Source organism: Sus scrofa, chromosome X (assembly GCF_000003025.6).
Source record: "Sus scrofa isolate TJ Tabasco breed Duroc chromosome X, Sscrofa11.1, whole genome shotgun sequence".
Taxonomy (NCBI): domain Eukaryota; kingdom Metazoa; phylum Chordata; class Mammalia; order Artiodactyla; family Suidae; genus Sus; species Sus scrofa.
This window is the reverse complement of record NC_010461.5, coordinates 85,347,316-85,362,384: the sequence shown is the minus strand read 5'-3', so window position 1 is coordinate 85,362,384 and position 15,069 is coordinate 85,347,316. Positions and strand designations below refer to the sequence as shown.

The following is a 15,069-nucleotide window of genomic DNA, read 5'->3' as shown; positions in this document are numbered from 1 at the left end:
AACCCCTAGCCTGGGAACCTCCATATGCTATGGGTGTGGACCTAAAAAAAAAAAAAAAAAAAAAAAAGAAAAGAAAAGAAATGAAATGAAACTCACAACAAAGGTGGCATAGAAAGAATATATCTCAACATAATAAAGGGCATTTATGATAAATTCACAACTAACATCATACTCATAATGAAAAACTGAAAGCTTTTCCTCTAAAATCAGGAACAAGACAAGGGTGCCTACTTTTGCCACTTCTATTTAACATAGTATTGGATATCCTCGCTGCAGAAATCAAAACAAGAAAAAAGAAATAAAAGGCATCCACATTAGAAGAGAAGTCTGTCACTATTTGCAGATGACACCATACTGTATATAGAAAACCCTATTGTTTCTATGAAAAAGCTATTAGAACTAGTAAATGAATCCAGTAAAGTTTCAAGATACAAAATTAATATAAAAATATGTTGCTTTTCTATACTAATATTGAACTCTCAAAAAGAGGAAGAAAATAATCCTATTTATAATCACCAAAAAGAATTAAATACCTAGGAACAAACTTAAAGAGGTGAAAGATCTATACTCTGAAAAGTATAAGACATTGATGAAGGAAATTGAAGACAATACAAATAAATGAAAAAATATCCTGTATTCAAGGATTGGAAGAATGTTGTAAACACGTCCACTCTACCCAAAGCACTCTGCAGATTTAATGAAGTCCCTATAAAAATACTTATGAGGAGTTCCTGTTGTGGCTCAGCAGGTGAGAAACTCAACTAGTATCCATAATGATACAGATTCAATCCCTGGCCTTTCCTAGTGGGTTAAGGATCTGGCATTGCCATGAGCTGTGTTGTAGGTCACAGATGCTGCTCAGATCCCACACTGCTGCAGCTGTGGTGTAGGCCGGCAGTTGTAGCTCCTATTTGAACCCTAGCCCAGGAACCTCCATATGCTGTAGGTGCAGCCCTGCAAAAGCAAAAAATAATAAATAAAAATATTCATGAAACTGTTCATAGAAATAAAACAAATAATCCTAAAATTTTTGTGGAACTAATAAGACCCCAAATTTCCAAAGCAATCTTGAGAAAAAAGAACAATGCTGGAGGTATCATGCTCTGACTTCAGACTATGCTACATAGATACAGTAATCAAAATAGTATAGTGTTGGGGGGAAAAAAAGACACATAGATCAATGGAACAGAGAAGAAAGCACAGAAATAAACCCACACACATATGGTCAATTACTCTATGACAAAGGAGACAAGAATATACAAGGAAGAAAAGGCAATTTCAATAAGTGATGCTGGGGAAACTGGACAGCTACATGTAAAAGAATGAAATTAGAACATTTTCTTATACAATATACAAAAAATAAACTCAAATGGATTAAAAATATAAATCTAAGAAACCATAAAATTCCTAGAAGAAAACATAGGCAGTATACATCTTTGATATGTCTTAGCAATATTTTGGGGGATCTGTCTCCCCAGGTAAGGGAGACAAAATAAATAAATGGGACTTAATTAAATTAAAAATTTTTTGCATAGAAAAGGTAACCATCAACAAAATGAAAAGACAATCTACTGAATGGGAGAAGATATCTGTAAATGATATGTCTAATAAGGAGTTAATATCCAAAATTTATAAAGGGCATAAGCAGCTCAGTATCAGAAAAACAGACTCAATTTTAAAAAATGGGCAAAAGACCTGAAGAAGCTTTTTAAAAAAAGATTACATACTATTTTTTTCTTCTTTAAAAAGATTGCATGCTAATATCCAACAAGTACATGAAAAGATGGTAATATCACTAATCATAAGGGAAATGCAAATCAAAACCACATTGAGAAATGCCCTCACACTAGTCAGAATGGCTATCATAAAAAAGACAGCAAATAATAAATGTTGGCAAGGTTGTAGAGAAAGGAATTCTAGTACATTACTGGTGAGAATATAAATTGGTACAGCCACTATGATAAACAGTATAATGGTTCTTCAAAAAATTAAAAATAGAACTACCATATGATCCAGCAATTCCACTTCTGGGTACATATCTGAAAAAAACCAAAATACTAATGTGTAAAGATATATAAACTCCAATGTTCATAGTAGTATTACTTACAACCTGTATTTACAAGCCAAAATATAGAAGCAACACAAGTGTCCACCAACAGATGAGTGGACAAAGAAACACATATATACACACACATACATATACACGATAGAATATTACTCCGCATAAAAAATAAAAATTTGCCATTTGCAACAACATGGATAGACCTGTAAGTCAAAGAAAGACAAATACTGTAGGATATTTCTTACATGTAGACCATAAAAATTAAAAAACAAATGACTATAACATAACAAAAACAGACTCATAGACTCACAGATACTGAGAACAAACTAGTAGGTATAAAATAGGATACAAGGAGGCAATGTACAGCACAAGGAATATAGTCAATATTTTATAATAACTTTAAATGGAGTATAATCTATATAAATATCAAATAACTATGTTGTGCACCTGAAAGTAATATTATAAATCAGTTATACTTCAATAAAAAATGTTTTAAATCTTCCTAGCAGCTGTGAAGATTCCAGCTTAGGTTGTAGACCATCCTTGTGTTGGCTGTGTGCCTGGTCCTGACAAAGTTGTGATTTTTTTTTTTCTAGAGGAGTTCAGCATAAATACTGGAGCATAAAAAAATATGTTTAGATTGACTCAAGAATAAGGGGTGTTCTGGGCAGGTTTAAGATAAGGCTAGCAAGAGGCACATACTACAAGGTTTAGGCTGGATAAGAAAGAAAGCAATATTACAAAAGTGTTAATAAGATTTCTTACTAGGATCAACTTGGAAATCATTATACTTTCTAGGCTTCAATGCAAAAGTTTCAGGGGTGTTCCCATTGCACCTTTAGGTTGCAAAATACAGCTAGCTTTGTATCAACAGACTTCAAGTACTACCTTCCAATAATAATGGGCTTTTTGATTAATAAGGTCTATGGTACTAATAATGCCTAGATTACATTTAAAAATGCAAAATAAAAGAGTTGAGAGGGCTATGTCCATGGCTCAAATTGAAGCTTTAATTCAATTTTTAATATAATGTATCTTTGTGATTTGTATAAATATCATATACTAATGGTAGAAAATTTGAAAGCTACACAAAGGAACTAAAAATGACCTGTTACAACAGCATGCAGAAAATATAAAATAACTCAACTACCTTACCATACATATGTGTATATGTATACTTTTGTATCATGTTTAAATGCCTATATTCTAGAGCTAGACTGGCTAGGTCTCATCTAGAACAGTCATTTCAATACCTCTGTGACTTTTTAGGCAAATTACTGAATTTTGTGTCTCAGTTTCCTCTTCTGAAAATAGTAGTAAAATACTACCTACTTTTGAATGAGATAGGTTACGAAGAAATGATTTTATATATTATATATATATGTTTAATGGTTTATATATATGGTTTATATATATGTATGTATGTATATATGTGGTGTGTGAGTGTACTTAGAACAATGCCCAGAATATAAGTCCCTAGTAGCAGCTAGCTGTCTTATGATGTATACATATAAGAGACTTTTCGTCATAGTCCTTGGTTCAAACTCAGTGTCAGTGTCACTAAAAAGGTATTAAATAAGAATTAAGAAGTAGACCTCAGAGAAATTGACTTTTTTGTATCCTGGAAAGCTGAAGGCAGGTATTTTTGTCCAGGGACATCTGGGCACTCACTCATCTGGCTTTTTCCCCAGTTGAGGATTTGGCACTGTTAATGCTGAGTTTGGTTCAAGAACCAGTAGAGCCTGTTAGTTCTAAACACCCCTTCAATGGAAGTACAAAGATTGTACCAAGCTTTTTCTCCAAAATGGTAACATAGACTCTGAGTATTAAAAAAAAAAAAAACAATGTTGCAGAGGGGGAAAAAATCAGCTATATTTTTGAGACTGGCAAGACTGTTTCCTGTACAGATAGTGGCATTGGCGGCTTTAAATCTATAGGGAATTAGGGATAAGTTTAAGTCCACACTAAGATATGGTGCATCTGCCCCCATCTTATGAGACTCTCTACTTATCTAATTAAATCGGGAAATTACATAACTCACCAGAAATAATGCAGCTGTTATCAGAAGTGGGCTGTGAAATACTGCAATGACCATATATGTGTATACATTTGCAATACAAAAAAAAGAATCCAAATAATATATTTGGGTATGATTAGCTGATGAAAAGTTGTATTTTTGGAGTAAAAAATAGGCCTTTTATCTGTCATATAGTGCAAGTACTTATCCCAGTGTATCTGTTATTGTTGTATATTTTACACATACACATTTCCAATGTTAAGTAAAATAATGCATTGATTTCTCTTGACTTTTTATTCCTTTATTTTTATTAGGAACTCTCTCCAAATTAATTTGTTGTATTCAAGCTATTACATACTTTCCTTTTTCCACATTTGTCACTTGAATCCTTATGAAATTTGCATCTAACTTAGACTAGTTTATTCTGTAAATGATATGCATAACCACCACCATGCATCAAGCATTTGAATATTGTATACCAGGTTAAGTTTTTTACCTGCATTGTATCATATATGCTTTTATAATTCACACTATAAATACAGACAGTAATTAAAAGCACTAACATTTTAAAAAGGAAATCCACAATCCCTCCATCTGTAGTGAACATTTTGGTGAATAATTTCCTATACATTTTCATGTTTTAATGCACATGTAGCTGTATAAAATACATAGAAGTATTCAGAAATTGAATTATGCTGCTTTGTAACCTACTTTTTCCATTAAATTATATATATGGCTATATTTCCCTATCAATAAATATAGGTCTACATAATCTTTAATGTGTACGTAGTAATCAGTTACATTGACATATCCCAGTCTACCTAGTCAATCCACTATTATGGCTAGTTTTTTTATAGTAACAAAGCTTTGGAAATAACCTTAGAAAGCAAAAATAATGTTAATGAACATTCTTGTATACGTATCTTTTAACATTTGCATTTATCTTCTTAGAATAAATTCTTAGTAAAATCATTGGCTCATAGAAGGTTTTACATTTTACATTTTTATACAGATTTCCAAATAATCATCTGGAAATATACCAGTTTAAACAGTGCATTATATCATCTCTATCCCCACACTGTTTTGCTAATTTCATAAACCTCTAATCTGATAGGTGACCAAAACTGTTAGTTTTTTTTTTTCCCCAAAGAGAGTGTCTGTTGTTATTCCTCCTTTTATGAATATTATGTTCATAACTTTACACCATTTTTCTGTTGGACATTTTTTAATGATATGTGTAAGATCTTTATATGTTAAGAATATCTAACCTTTGTTATGTGTCACAGATATTTTTTTCCTAGTTTGTTGTTTTTCAGTCTTGATATGGTATATTTTGGTCCTAGAGTTTCTTTTAAAGATAAAATTTAATCATCACTCTTCATAAAATGATTAGAAAACCTTCCATAATCTCAAAACTGTAAAAAATATTATAAATACAAACCATGTTAAATATATAAACTTTAAAACAGTTTAGAGAAATGCAAATCAAAATTACAATGAGGTAACACCTCAAACCAGTCAGAATGGTCATCATTAAAAAGTCTACAAATAACAAATTCTAGAAAGGGTGCAGAGAAAAGGGAACCCTCTTACGCTGTTTGTGGAAATGTAAATTGATAGAACCACTATGGAAAACAGTACAAAGGCTCCTCAGAAAACTAAATATAAAACTACCATATGATCCAGAAATCCCACTCCTGGGCATATATCTGGAAAAAACTATAATTCAAAAATATACATGCACCCGTATGTTCATTGCAGAACTATTCACAATAGCCAAAACATGGAAACATCCTAAATTCACAATAGCCAAAACATGGAAACATCCTAAGTGTCTATTTATAGATAAATGGATTAAGAAGATGTGGCACATATGTAAAATGGACTACGACTCGGCCATAAAAAAAGAATGAAGTAATGATATTTGCAGCAACATGGATGCAACTAAATATTCTCATACCAAGTGAAGTAAGTCAGAAAGAGAAAAACAAATACCATATGATATCACTTATATGTGGAATCCTAAATACGGCACAAAATAGAAACAGGCTCACAAACACAGACAACAGACTTTTGGTTGCCAAGGTGGGGGGAGGAAGTGGGATGGACTGGGAGTTTGGGGTTAGTAGATTCAAACTATTACATTTAGAATGGATAAACAACATGATCCTAATGTATAATACAAATGCAGTCTCCTGGGATAGACCATGATGGAAAATGATATTAAAAAAATAATTTGAATATATGTATGACTGAGTCACTTTGCTGTACAGCAGAAATTGGCACATTGTAAATCAACCATATTTTAATAAAAATTTTAAAAACAATGTGAGGACTGTTAACTTTTAAATAAATTTTATGAAAACAAAAATAAAAATAATAATGTATAAATTTTAATGTATTCTCCAATACCTTTACAGTTTAAATTTCTTTACATTTAAATCTTTGATACAGCTAGGGCTTTGATTTAAATAGTGAATAAAAAATAAAAATAAAAAATTAAATTAAAAAAATTTTTTAAAAAAAGGAGTTCCCATTGTGGCTCAGTGGAAACAAATCTGACTAGGAGCCATGAGGTTGCAGGTTCGATCCCTGGCCTTGCTCAGTGGGTTAAGGATCCGGCATTGCCATGAGCTGTGGTGTAGGTCCCAGATGTGGCTCGGATCTGACGTTGCTGTGGCTCTGGCGTAGGCCAGTGACTACAACTCTGATTTGACCCCTAGCCTGGGAACCTCCATGTGCCGAGAGTGTGGCCCTAAACAGTAAATAAATAAATAATGAAATAAATAAACAGTGAATAAAGATGTAGCTTTATTAAACTTCCCCTCAAATGACAATATCCTTTTGTCCTAACTACATTTACTGAAAAACTTGTCCTTTCTTCCCAACCCAAACGTTTGATGTGCCTCTTCATCATATCTTAAAATTCACAACATACTTGGAAATAGTTTACTATTTTCAAAGAAACAGTGTTCTCTGTTACAATGATGTGTCTGCTCCTAAACAAATACCATAGCATTTAATTTTCTGATTTCTAGTACAATTTATATTTTATATTTGGAACAGCAATTTCCTTATAATTCTTCTTCAGAATCTCATCTGAATTTTTTTTTTTTTGGTATTTCATGTGGTGTAAACATTTCATTTTCCCCTCAAATAGAGTCAAAGTGATTCCCATAATGTTACTATCTAACTTATGTTCTAAGAGAGAAGGAAAGTGGCAGTGCAGTGGCACTGGGGACTGTGAATAAGTCTGCATAAGTCCATTAAATCAATTGCCTTTGTGATCATGTTTCTAGGTGGAAATAAATGTGGAGAACCATTGTTGAACAGCAACTGTCCAACAGAACTTTCTACACCAATGGGAATGCTCTATAGTTGAACATTCCATTAGGGTAATCATTAGCCACGTGTAGCTTTTGAGAACTTGAAAGGTGAGTGAGAAACTGAATTTTTACTTTTAGTTCATTGTCATCAATTTAAATAAATATATGATCAAATATTTATTGGACAGAGCACTTCTAGAGTGTAACTATTAAAAAAATCACTACCCTATTATACTGTTTCATAGGATTATTGGCTGATAATAAATTTGGCAATTTCCAGTTTAACCTGTAACAGCCACTTAAGAGATATTCAGTAACATGCAAAGATAACACAGATCTCAATGGCAACTCAAATATATATATATAAAATTTATCCCTCCTGTATTCATGGCACGCTACAGAATAAGAGACAGATTAGAAAGCCTTCAAGAAGTTTAAACTTTGGTAAAGGATATAAAATGATGGATAACAATAATAGTTTTAGAACAAACCAAGTACCATAAAAGAAGACTCAACAAATTGTCAAGGGAGTTACAAGAAGGGAGAAATCCTCTTGGCTATGGAACATGAGAGAGATTAGGGAGGGCTAAATAGAAGAGGCAGCACTTAAGCTGCTTCTTGAATATGGTTCATTCTCAACAGGCAGAGGAATAGAGATGAGAGGGGCAGGAGGAAGACATTCTGGGTTAAAAGAAGCACAATCAAAGGTACAATGGATAGATTACAAAGGTTATGTTGAACAACGGTGAGTAGTCTGGTTCAGCTAGGTCATCATGTGAGCAGAGAGGTAGTGAGAAAAGGTTGACTAGGTAGGCTCAAGCTAAATCTCCAAAGGCCTCAGATTTCTATCCAAAGAATCTGGTCTTGACTTTATAACTAGCAGAGAGAGAATGAAGACACATTAGTGTCATCTGAGCTCTGGACCTGAGAGCAATAACAGATTTGTGATATCAATAAAATCGTTTCCCAACTTAATTGTATTACGTTGGGAAAATCATCTAAATATATGGTTGGTTGGTTGGTTTCTAGCATATGTAATATGGAAGAATAACCCACCTCACAAGATTATTTTGAATATTACGCAAGATAAGAGGGAAAGCATTTAACAAAGTATAAAGCAAGTACAAATGTTAAAAATTAATAACAAAGTATAGTGATCTAGATAGTTCTCACAATGACACACACCCAAGTGAGCCAGAACAAAGCAACCTATTCAGGCATAGAAACAGACTATTACCGAAAAGACTCTAAAACACAAGTCTTAGTAATAATTTTTAAAAATTGTAATTTCAGCAGGTAAACTGATAGGTTGTCTCCTATTTGGACCCTACTTACTTCCCTGGATACTTAAAGGATAATTGAATCTCTGGGTTTATAATAACAGGTCATCCAGTTCAATCTCCCAGATCTGATGTTTGAATTTCTACCAATTGGTTGGCCATGCCAGGTACATACCTTCGGTGATGAAGAACTTCCTAGGGTTATGATGCAACCTATTTAATGTATTGGGCAACACTAATTGTCAGAAAGTCTTTCGGATTCCATAACAATCCATACCACTTAATCCACTCACTAGGTATTCAATACCTTTAAGAACTAAAAGAATTTCAGGGAGATTAGTTCTAATATTCAGAATATATTGGAGAGCATACTAAAGACAATAAGGGGAGGTTTTTTATAGCAGACCAGGTCAAGAGGGAATGAGGGAGTGAATGAGGAAGAGGGGAAGGAAGGAAAGGGGAGGAAGGAAAGGGGAGGAAGGGAGAGAAAAAAGAAAAGAATTCAGAGGACTTAACAGGGAAAGGTAGCAGTGGGAAAAGAGAAAAAGAGAAAACCTATTTCAGAGATAGAATTCAGGGCATTTAATAAAGACAGGATATCTGAGGCAGGAATGGATGAGCATACAGGAACCACAGATGATTGAGATTGGGAAAGGGGGCTCAAATTAGTATATAAGTACATTTTACATGCCAATAGACCAAGAAAAAGGAGTAAGGTAAGCCAGGTTTAACACTATAGAAGACAGTATGAAAAAAAAGAATACACACAGAGTTCCCATTGTGGCTTAGTGGTTAACGAATCCAACTAGGAACCATGAGGTTGTGGGTTCGATCCCTGGCCTTGCTCAGTGGGTTAAGGATTCAGCGTTGCCATGAGCTGTGGTGTAGGTCGCAGACACGGCTCGGATCCTGCATTGCTGTGGCTCTGGCGTAGGCCGGCGGCTACAGCTCCAATTGAACCCCTGGCCTGGGAACTTCCATATGCCACAGGAAGCGGCCCTAGAAAAAAGGCAGAAACTGAAGGAACGTAGTAAATTGACTATACTATAATAAATTTTTTAAATGTATTTTGAAAATCAGGAGAAAAGCCAAGGAATAGCTACATGAAGAGGTGAGCTTTAAACAGAAAAAGAAGGCAGTTAAAGCTGGGCTTCTTGGCACAGAGAATATGTATTTAGGTTAACTGATCAAAGATTTGGAGCAATATCTGTGGCTGGGGAAGCCAGAGAGAAACTAGCCCACGATGGACTCACTCCAGTGCCTCTGATCTCATTGGAAGCCATTTCAAAGGGAAGCAGCCCAAAGAGTCTGAGTTCATTGGTGGCTTTAGCCAAATGGACCCATGTAGTACATCTTTGCATCAGGCCTTATGTTGGCCAAGCATGTTTTACTCTGGCAAATCCCATGATACTGACAGCTCAATCAAGTCTAAACTTAATAAGGGGTTTATTTTCCAGTCCTAGCTCAGGATAATTAAAACTCACATTGCACATTCAACATTTATCTATCTTTCTCCACCAAGCTTAGCCTGATCATGGCTTCCTGGTATAAGCTCAAGAGACAAACCTCAGGGGTTAAGGGCTGTGGGCTGCTGGATACAGCTAGAAACCAGCCCTGAAAAGCCCTATTAGCCCACACCATTGAGGTTGGCGAGGTTGGGTGGTTAGCTTTACTTTTTTTTTTTTTTTTTCATTTTTGGCTCCCCCATGGCATACAGAGTTCTCAGGCCAGGGATCAGATCTGAGCTGCAGTCTCAACCTAAACTGCAGCTGTGTGGCAACACTAGATCCCTAACCCACTGTGCCAGCTGGGGATCGAACACGTGTCCCAGTGCTCCCCAGATACCACCAATCCCATTGCACCACAGTGGGAAATCCTGATCTTTCTTTTATATCTTATTATGAAAGAGCTAAAATTTGGGATTTTTAAAATTTCTTCCACTTGGTCCCAGTGCATTTTTACCAAAGAGCTTACAGTAGTTTTCAAATGAAGGCAACATGTGCATTCTTCTAACAGTCCTGGCTGCCATTGGTACTTCCTCAGTTACAGAAATATTCAAGTTCAAGGGAGGAAATGTAATTCAAGTTCAAGGGAAGAAATGTATTTATTTCCTTAAGTTTCATCATACTACAACAATCATCACAGAATCCATGTAGGCCATCAAGCTGCACATGGGGATGACTTCCTTTAAGGAAGAGATGTAAACACACAATTCTGTTTCACCATAGTGTAAGATCATTTCAACCATATTTTAATTTGTTGTACTTCTCCAGCCTTTCCTCTTCTCAAATAGCAAATGTTTTGCCCAGAGCCACTTCAATGAACTATGCAAGCCAACATAATTGATAGAGTGAAGTTTGTTTCAAACAAAACTGGAATAGCCACTTCATAATTCATCTCTCTTATAAGGTTGAATATTTAAGAGTATGTCTTCTTAAAGCCAAATAAAACTCCAGTGGCTTAGTACTTGTGGAGATGTGTGGCAGATGGGTAATTTGGACTATTCCCCAGGTAGCCATGCCATCCATTCATCCTAGCAAGCAGCGTATAAATGGACTCTATCACCAATTATTGGTAAACAGGAAAATTTTACTCAATTAAAGAACCATGTTTTAGGAAATCAAGATTCAAACTCAATTTGACTTGTCAACACCACGGTTCAGAGGCACCCCTGCATTCTCTGTGCCTGATAAGTGCCTTTAGCCCCTGTAGCCAGAGCTTCCAGCAATGGGAGCCTCAGAGAAATTGAAAATGACCCCATTGATCAACCTGAGTTAAGACCATCCACATATCACTGAGGGCAGCAAAAATGGGCTTAAATTCCCAGCCCTTTTGCTCTGAAGGCCTGGCCTTGGCCTATGGGACAGAAATATAAATGACCATGGCTCACAGTCACCAGAACAGCTTTGATCACATCTTGCCCCTCCTTCCAATCAGCTGGGGCAAGAGTGGGAGAACTAAGAGCCTCTGGTGCCACAGTCTTTTACCCACATTTAAATGCTTTCTATTTAAATTATCTGCTTCAACCACAGATAATTGCAGGCTGTCTAGCCCAAGGCAGCCCCCAAACTGGAGAGCTTACATGGTGAGCAGGCAGCCCAGAGCCAGAGGCACCACAATGGGGTCCAGCCACAGCACAGTCCAGTCAGTGGTCCTATGACAGGTTGCTCTGCAGAGGAGGAGTACAAAGGATGGAGTGGGTACAGGTAGGCACTTCCCCTAAAGCCTCTGGCTCAGGTATAACTGAGAATTTCACTCACCCTAGGCCCCAGAGTAGTTGCCTAATTCCTGTTTGGGGAAGCAAGTAGCACTGAGAAAAATGTCTTCTGAGTTGCAAGACCAGGCAGCGCCTGCTACCCTGTTGGCAAAGAATCCAGTAGGGAAACAACACCACTGGCCCCCAGCCCCTCAGAGGGAGACCGTGCTGGTGTGGGAGAGTTGAGGGTGTCAGTGGGGAAATGGCCCCCAGTCCTCCATGCCTATCCTGGACACTTAACTCCTTCCCTCCCTTGGGATCCTGTAACCCAGGCATCCTTCCTGAGCAATAATACATGCCTGCTGAACCTGCAAGTCTTTGGGGACAAAGTTCTTTCCTCCTTCCCTCCCTCCTGCCTTCCTCCCTTACTTAGGGGTCTGACCCCAGCAGGACAGTGCAGCATGTTTAATAATCTACAATTTGTCTCCCCTGGCCAGGAAAATAAAGCATTCTTCTTGGAAGTCAACAGAAGGTGAGACTGAATGTACTAGTATGAGATCAATTATTTGTGAATAGATTTTTGCCCCCCCCCCCAAAAAAAAACCACACCAGACGGAGGTGGGCTCCAGATTAGCTTTTAGACAAGAGGTACTTTTCCAGCACTCCAGCCCAGCCACAACTTTCATGGGTGGCATGGGGGAAACCTTAAATACCTGTTTTACTGACGTCTCCTGCAAAGTCCCTGGGCCACAGAAAAGGGAAGGGGGAGGTAGTGCAGAAACTAGGAGAAAACCCTGGAACCGACCATTGTTATAACACACTTCCTTTGCCAAGTCACTTTGCTAAAGCTTGTTTCCTAACGGTCTGATAGCGACAAATCAAGCTAATTGCTCCCATTGCAGGCCCAGAGTGGCAAGTCGGGTTGCACCTCCTCTACCTCTCTGAGGTTCCTTTGCAAGGAGTCTAAAGCGCGGGTCGTTCCTCTCCCTTGAGCAATGGTTCAGAGAGGATCATTCCACCTGAGAAACCCGCGCGAGGTTCAATGGGGAGCAGAGATTTCTGTGGGAAAGGAGTCGTGGCACCCCAGACTCTTCCCGGGAGCCCCTTCGGGTTGTCGGGGCAAGCGGGCAGAGATGGCCTCGGATCGCCAGAAGCTCTACCTTATCTCGTGCTCCACCCCTCACTGCTCCACCCCCGAGCCACCTTCAGCCCGCGTCCCCTTGGTTGCTCTCCTGGCTGCGGGCAGAAACGTGGGTAGAGTCAGAAAGAAGCACCTAATAGGAAAGTGCCTTCCAGGCTACAAAGCCGGCGCTTCGGCCGCAGAGAGCGCAAAGATCCAGCAGCTCACAGGCTCACAGGCACCTGGCACCGCGGGCGCGCGCTCCTCCTGCGCGGCCAGGAGCCCCTGACCTTGGGAGCTCTAGTCCCTAAACTTTCGGGGAGAGCTGAAGCCGGGAAAGGAAACTGGCAGCATTTCCTGGCGCGGGGACCAGCGATGCGAGAGAGGCAGAGCTCCCTTTGCCACAGCCTGCCTGCCTGCTCCCTGCTGTCACCTGAGAGCCCAGTACGTTATTCCCTGGCCCTCATCAGCCAGCTAGCTGTTCGATTTTGAGAATGGGCTTTACCTGTCCGAGTCTTCTTGCAAAACAGCCGGGGACGTCCAGCAGGGCTCAAGCGTGCAGTTCCATGTCTGGGGCGATGGGCCTCGGTCCAGGACGAGATGGAGAGCTGGGTTCCAGAGAGCGCGGGCTCGAGCTTTCCGGGCGACAAAGAGGATGCCCAAAGGCGCTGGAGGAGGCGCGGGGAAGACAGTGTCTTCCAGAGCAGCGGACAGGGCAGCCCCGACTGCCTCCTCCACTCCCCGTCCTAGCAAAAAAGGATGCTGGAAAACTTCTCCCCGCCCAGGGAAGATTTCTAGAGTTCAGCAGAGCTTCTGTGTACTTTAGGGGGAACTGAACTTGGGGAGGTTAAAGGGGATTCCATTCAGCCCCTAAGTTAGAATAGCAAGTGCCTCCTCTTGGCCCTGTGGCAGACTCTCCTAAGTCTCCTGTCCTCCAGCCTCGTCCTTCTTTGAGACTTTGCTTCGGAGCAGCCTTGCTCCCGCCCGACCTCGTCTTGGACAAATGCTGTAACCGCGGGATGCAGGCGCCTCAGCCCGTGGCTCTCACACCTCTCCTGAGGCACGAACGCCCTCGAGGGCAGCAGCCCTATCGCCCTGACCTTAGCGCAGGCTGCAGGTGCGAACTCTGCCTCCCCGCCTCTCTCTAGCCTATTGCTCCAACCTTGGTGGGGAACCCTCTCCAGCCAGTGCGCAAAAGCCTATATATCTCCCCTCTCTCTGAAGAAGAAGCGATGCCTGGGAAGTGCGCTCCAGGCTCGCCTCACATCATGCCATCTCTGCTGCTGTAGCCTCCAAAATATACCTAGAGTCGGGGTAGGAGAGTAGTGGAAATCACCTACAGCTGCGTCTCCATCGCTAACAGTTTGATGCCTCCGGGCTGACTGATTACACCGGGAAGGAGGTGGAGATTAGAGAACCGCTCTGGCACGTCACGGAAAAGGGTTACTGCTGCTCCTCCTCCTCTTCCACACCCCTTTGGATTTAGGAGCGCGGGGAGGGAGAGTGGAAAAGGCTGCCAACCCGGGGCCCCTTTCCCCCACCCCCCCGCCCGCCATCCTCTGGTTTAAAAAGAAAAATACTTGCTTCTTACCTTTCCGGGAGAAGGAAAGCGTGTCCCAGCAGCGCCGTCTAGCGTCCGTACCGGAGTAGGCCGGGTACTCGGTTGGCTAGCGCTGAACTGGGCCAGTGAAGGCAGGGAAAGCCACGAAGCAAAGTTTTTCACCTATCCTGGTCCCCATTTACACCATTAAACAGGTATCTAGTTCAGCCAGGAGTTCACCTGCTTGGCTCCCCCAAAGGCCAGAACTTGATGTTATTAAAGATTCAAGCCACCTGATTATATTCATAGTAAGAGCTTCCTGGTACCAGAAAGAACTCCTCTTTTCCACCCCTCCCTGATTAGAGATCCTTAAGTCTCAGGGTTCTCCAGTCCCGCCAATCATACGGGAGAGCTGGGACCCCAGGATACGCTCGGAGATAGAACCCAGACAATGATTGTTGATGTCTCGCACCTGAGGCGCTCCTGACCACATGCGTCTCCAAGGTCACGCAGCTCTGGAGCTCCTCT

The 15,069-nt window shown here is 39.7% G+C and overlaps 1 protein-coding gene across 1 annotated transcript in view; it reads right to left on the bottom strand.

The window, feature by feature from the left end:
- IL1RAPL2 (interleukin 1 receptor accessory protein like 2) overlaps positions 1-14,518 on the bottom strand; it is a 1,116,804-nt gene extending 1,102,286 nt beyond the window's left edge. The window contains exon 1 of the mRNA XM_001925154.7: positions 13,507-14,518. The gene's annotated coding sequence lies outside the window, so the exon portion shown is untranslated. The remainder of the gene's footprint in view (positions 1-13,506) is intronic.